The sequence below is a fragment of the Trachypithecus francoisi genome, unplaced genomic scaffold (genome assembly GCF_009764315.1).
Source record: "Trachypithecus francoisi isolate TF-2019V2 unplaced genomic scaffold, Tfra_2.0 Lachesis_group17, whole genome shotgun sequence".
Classification (NCBI taxonomy): Eukaryota; Metazoa; Chordata; class Mammalia; order Primates; family Cercopithecidae; genus Trachypithecus; species Trachypithecus francoisi.
This window is the reverse complement of record NW_022681462.1, coordinates 72,672,351-72,678,093: the sequence shown is the minus strand read 5'-3', so window position 1 is coordinate 72,678,093 and position 5,743 is coordinate 72,672,351.

The following is a 5,743-nucleotide window of genomic DNA, read 5'->3' as shown; positions in this document are numbered from 1 at the left end:
TGAAACCCTGTTTCTACTAAAAAAAAAAAAAACACTAAAACTTAGCAGGTCGTGGTGGCAGGCTCCTGTAGTCCCAGCTACTCAGGAAGCTGAGGTAGGAGAATGGCGTGAACCCGGGAGGCGGAGCTTGCAGCGAGCCAAGATCTTGCCACTGCACTCCAGCCTGGGCAACCAGAGCGAGACTCCATCTAAAAAAATTTTTAAAAAGAGTACCGTATTTTGGACCTCATTGCTTCTGTACAACTTACCCCATGAAAGTAATAGCACCCTGCTAATGTTATAGTAGATTAATATTTGAGGACAGGATTAAAGTCCTAGTTATTATTGAGTTTACTATGCGTTTGCATTATTGCCCACGATAAAGCGCATATTTCTATCCAATCAGGTTTTTATGGCAGACTCTCTACCTTATGTCCCATTGTCTTTGGTTCTGATTTCAGCTTTCTATTTCAAAGTTGGGTCTGAACTACAGTCTTCACAATCACTCAGTCTTCTGCAATTTAGTGTATTGCCCATGGCTGGATTGTCTAAATACTCCTCAGTGCCTCTTTGAAAGATCTTGACATGGCGTCCATGTCCAAACCTTCTTGAATCTGTGCTTTCAGTAGCCACTCTTCTTTTTATTTTATATATTATATCACACGTCCATTAATGTTTGAAGTTCATCAGTAGCTCTGTATTCCTCATAGCGAAGAAAAGTAATAGGAGGGTTTAAACAACAATTCAAATGTCTTTCATGAGAATGTCATTATACAGGTCTTATTTTCTTTTTATTTTGAAATATGCAAAAAAAAGATTATTAAATTTTTAGTTGGTATTACAGGCAATTCTTATTCGGATTTAACAATACATCTTACCATATTATTTTGCTCAAAATTCCAGTTTATATCTCAGTGTTTCCTTTTTTTGAACAGTGTTTCCTTTAGTTGTTCTTTTGGCAAATATAATACAGTCATTTTATATGTGTAGATTTCTGTATCTTGCCCTAAATTGGCAAATATTTTCCCTTGGAATTCGGAAGCTGTTCTTTGTATATGTTTTTTTCTAGCTCTGACTTTAATGTGTAATCTTAATCTAATGGCATTTGGATTAAACTCTAGCCTCTTGGAACTGCAGCAGATTCTATGCGCTCCTGCAGGCAGCTTCATGTGCTTCAGCGCCGGGCCATGGCACCTCAGAAAATTCCTCTGTTATGTAGTGAACTACAGCCACACCCTCTCCAATGAGATCTAAAAGCCAGCCTCAGGGGTGAGGGTGGGGATAGAGGCTCTTCCAAATTTAATTCTTCCTTGAGTATTCTGTCATCGTTAAATGTAGTGTAGTCTCCTTATATTTGCTATTCCTAAATTATTTAAAGTACTCTTTTACTATTTTTGATGATAATTAAATTTATTTTATTTTTTACTAGTTAGCAATGTTTTATATCAGGGGTCAGCAATATGGCCAATAGACCAAATCCTGCCTGCTGTCTGTTACCTGTTCTGCAAATAAAGTTTTACTGAAACACAGACACTCCTATTCATTTGCATATTGTCCATGGCTGCTTTTACGCCACAAAGACAGAGTTGATTGAGTAGAGAAAGAGCACAGATCTGTGGCCTGCAAAAGTTCAAACATTTATTGTCTTACCCTTTAGAGACAAAAGTTTGCCTACCCATTCTTTAAATAATTTTTGTTGTTGTTGTTGTTGTTCAAGCTAACAATGAGTAACTTCTGTCTCCTACTGATACCTTGGTAAAAGAAGTAGTTCTAGGAGACACAACTTCAAAGATGAGATTTTTTTAAAATTTTAAATCAGAAAACAATATGCTAATTACTAACTGTGAGCAATTTTTTTTTTTTTTTTTTTCGAGACGCAGTTTCTCTCTTGTTGTGCAGGCTGGAGTGCAATGGCGCGATCTTGGCTCACTGCAACCTCCGCCTCCCGGGTTCAAGCAATTCTCCTGCCTCAGCCTCCCAATTTTTTTTTTTTTTTTTTTTTTTTTTTTTTTTTTTTTTTTTTTTGAGACAGAGTCTGGCTCTGTCGCCCAGGCTGGAGTGCAGTGGCCGGATCTCAGCTCACTGCAAGCTCCGCCTCCCGGGTTTACGCCATTCTCCTGCCTCAGCCTCCCGAGTAGCTGGGACTACAGGCACCCGCCACCTCACCCGGCTAGTTTTTTGTATTTTTTAGTAGAGACGGGGTTTCACCATATTAGCCAGGATGGTCTCGATCTCCTGACCTCGTGATCCGCCCGTCTCGGCCTCCCAAAGTGCTGGGATTACAGGCTTGAGCCACCGCGCCCGGCCCCAATTTTGTATTTTTAATAGAGACAGAGTTTCTTCATGTTGGTCAGGCTGGTGTCAAACTCCCGACCTCAGGTGATCCACTCGCCTCCGCCTCCCATAGTGCTGGGATTACAGGCATGAGCCACTACGCCCGGCCAAAGGTGAGATTTTTATATTGATTTGGTCACACCTGGGCTTGCCATGGAAATGACTTACTCATAATTCAGAAAATATAGCCAAAGTGAATCAAGCTACTCTCTCCAGGGATACTGCTCAGATGGTGCCAGCTGAGTGGAGTGAATGATTAACCTTGTTGACAGCAAATTTTGCATACTTGAAAGGACCTTATAGTTGAAGTGTTCCATCCTCACTTTAAATCATTTGGATTTATTTTGTTATCACCATCATAATAACCAAATTAAATCTGAAATATGATAATTTTATGAGGAGTTTTGTGATTATTCTGGAACAGTGTTGGTAGGGGAGGGACATCAGGAAAGAACCCAAATCCAACTAAATATATTACCTTATTATTTCCATATAGAGACAAGCTTGGTGATTTTTTATATATAATGTCCACTGTGAAGCTAGAGAAATGATGACCTTTTAATATATAATATGCTTAACTTTCAAGAGATTGACACCAATACACAGATTTCATTTATTGACACCAAGGTACTATCGTAGTTCATTTAATTACCACAACCACCTTTGAAGTGGCTAGATTTTGTTCTCATTTTATATAACAAGAAAGTGAGAAGAATCATATAACTAGCAACTTAGAAAGTCAGGATTAAATTTGTTGTTTTATGATGCAAAAAAAATGGAGCATTATTTCCCATAAAATATTCTATGTTTCTTTTGACCGATTTCTTTATTGGCGTGGCTTAATAAGTGATGATAATAAAGACTGCTCTGTAAATTCATTTTCCAAAATAAACACCTCCAGCTTTTCTATGAAAATAAGACAAGTTAAAGGAAATAATGATTTCAGATCATGAGAATATAGTAGATTCTTAAGACAAACTTACTCTCAACTCAGTTCTCTAGTAAGCATTGAATGAGTTCCTTAAAACGCTCAACTTAATGTGAAATTGTAAAAGATAAATATTACAGCATATGGTCCATGTTGTCAGGCAGTTTATGACCTGGTGATACTAACTTATATGTATTGCACACATATTCTGACTTAAAGGTCTGTTAACACATCCTGAATATAGTGATCATTTTTCAACATCCCAGCGGCCAGTTCAGTGTCCTGAGCTCACTGGTGGGCTGTTCTAGTAAAGAATGTTTGATGGTGAAGATAATTTAGCACCTTAGAAACAAAGCTAAAGCTATGTGATTAAGTCAATGATAATACATTAAAAAGTTAAAATAAAATTTTTCTAATAGAAAAGATTGTTATTATTTTTTACCTCACCTCTTAAATCTCAATCCTTTCATTATTTAGTAAATTGTATTTTTAAAACAATTTCAGTAATATTTCCTACAAAAACAAAGTTTTCACTCCTGTCTCCAGGTGACTGAGTTTGTTGCATCCAGGTGCTGCAGAAGATAAAGTCCATTCACAGAGGAGCTAGGCTTCCTCATATATTTCTAATTAATAAATAAACATAAACCAGGAAAAATGCCTCCAGAAAAATATGCATCAAATATGTATATTTGAAAAATAGTTTCTCAAGTAAATATACGTCTGACATATAGAAAAAGTCCACAAGATATGAAATGGATGAGTGAACTAAGTTTTACATTGGTAAATAAAATATCACAGCCAGATTTTGATTAAAAGAGATTTTATTTCCATTTCAGTACATATGATAATAGTTAATAGGGGCTGTATTTATTAATCTAAATATTTTATATCAAATAAAATGTAAGGGAACAATATAGGTTATTGAATGAAGAAAAAAAAACATTCAACACAGGGTTATGCTTGCATGCTTCTGATAATTAGAATAATCTGATAATTGACTTCTTTCTCCCTTCACAGGAGGGTGCCAATTAAAATAAACTACAATTGTGCTATTCGGTCTTTAGCATCAGAGCAGATGATGTTTGAGTTTATGGCCAGTTTTCTCAATGTGTTGTCCAATTAACCTCAATGGGAATGATTCACATCAAATCCCTGGGGTTTTCGGTGAAAGGGAAAGTCAGCCAGGCTGCTACAGGGAAAACAACATTTATATGTGCTCTAAAGCTCACTGGTGGGCTGTTCTAGTGAAAAACTTGTGCCAGTGGAAATATTTTACTATTGAGGTAAAAGGTCCCCAGGGTTTCTTTGTGTACCACTGAGGTAGAAGAGACTAACTATAAGTGCTACAAAGGGAAATTAGGCTTATCATTCTTAGTAGAATCTGACTCATTCCATCAAAAAGCCAAGAAAATGTGTACAATTCCACACAAACTAAAAGAAATCATGAAGGATCAAATCAGGGAAATGTATAAGACTTCCTGAGAAAGGATGTTTGAGATGAATTGTTCTATCAGATAGTGGAGTAAATTATTTATTAAACTTAAATATCTGCTTAATTTCCTAATATATTTTAGATATTCAGAGACAACTGTAATTATGTTTCAGTCATCAGGATTAACTAATAAGTAATCAATAATATTAACCCCCCAAAGCTAACTACACTAGCTTTGCAACAAAACAAAAAGAAAATAATCACATACAATTTTTATAATAGTTCAATATTTATGAGGAATTGATCTATTGACATCAAGGTGGAATGAGAAAATGTTCTTGTTCACACTAAGTTTGTTCACACTAAATTCTAGATTATTGAAACTCTTAAGAAAATGGTGAACATTAGCCAATTACTGAATGTTCATTCACTAAACAAATAATATTGAGAATTATTGTGAGTCATGTACTATACTTGACATACTAATTATTGTGAGCCACGTACTAAACTGGGGACAAAATGTTGACTGCATTCAAGGAGTATTTACAAAATAGAGAAGTAAATGACAGATACATAGGCAATTAGTACAAACAGAGATAAATATTTTGATGAGACAATAACAGGGTCTTGTCAGAACACAGGAGGGACCAAGAAGAAAATAAAGAATTTGAATAACATAGCCATATATATATATATATATATACACATATACATGGAGAACTCTGAATCCAAAGAAGCATAAACTATTCTTTACAATGAATCCTATAGAATTGGAAGTCATTGATGGTATTAGGCCACAAAGAAAATATCCATCAATCTATAAAAGATATTGGCTTAATATGAAAAATAAATAATTTTTTAAAACTTGACCAAACAACCCATATCACTAATATGTACATTTAAAGTTTGGTAATTTCTATGCATATCTGTGTACATTATATATGAAAAATAATAGCACTCTGTATCAAATCCAAGAGAAAAATATCAAAGATATTCTCAAAAGACAATTTCAAACCTAATATGTATTGTTTCAAAGCTAAAGATATCCAAGAGAGGAGTATAGAACATTA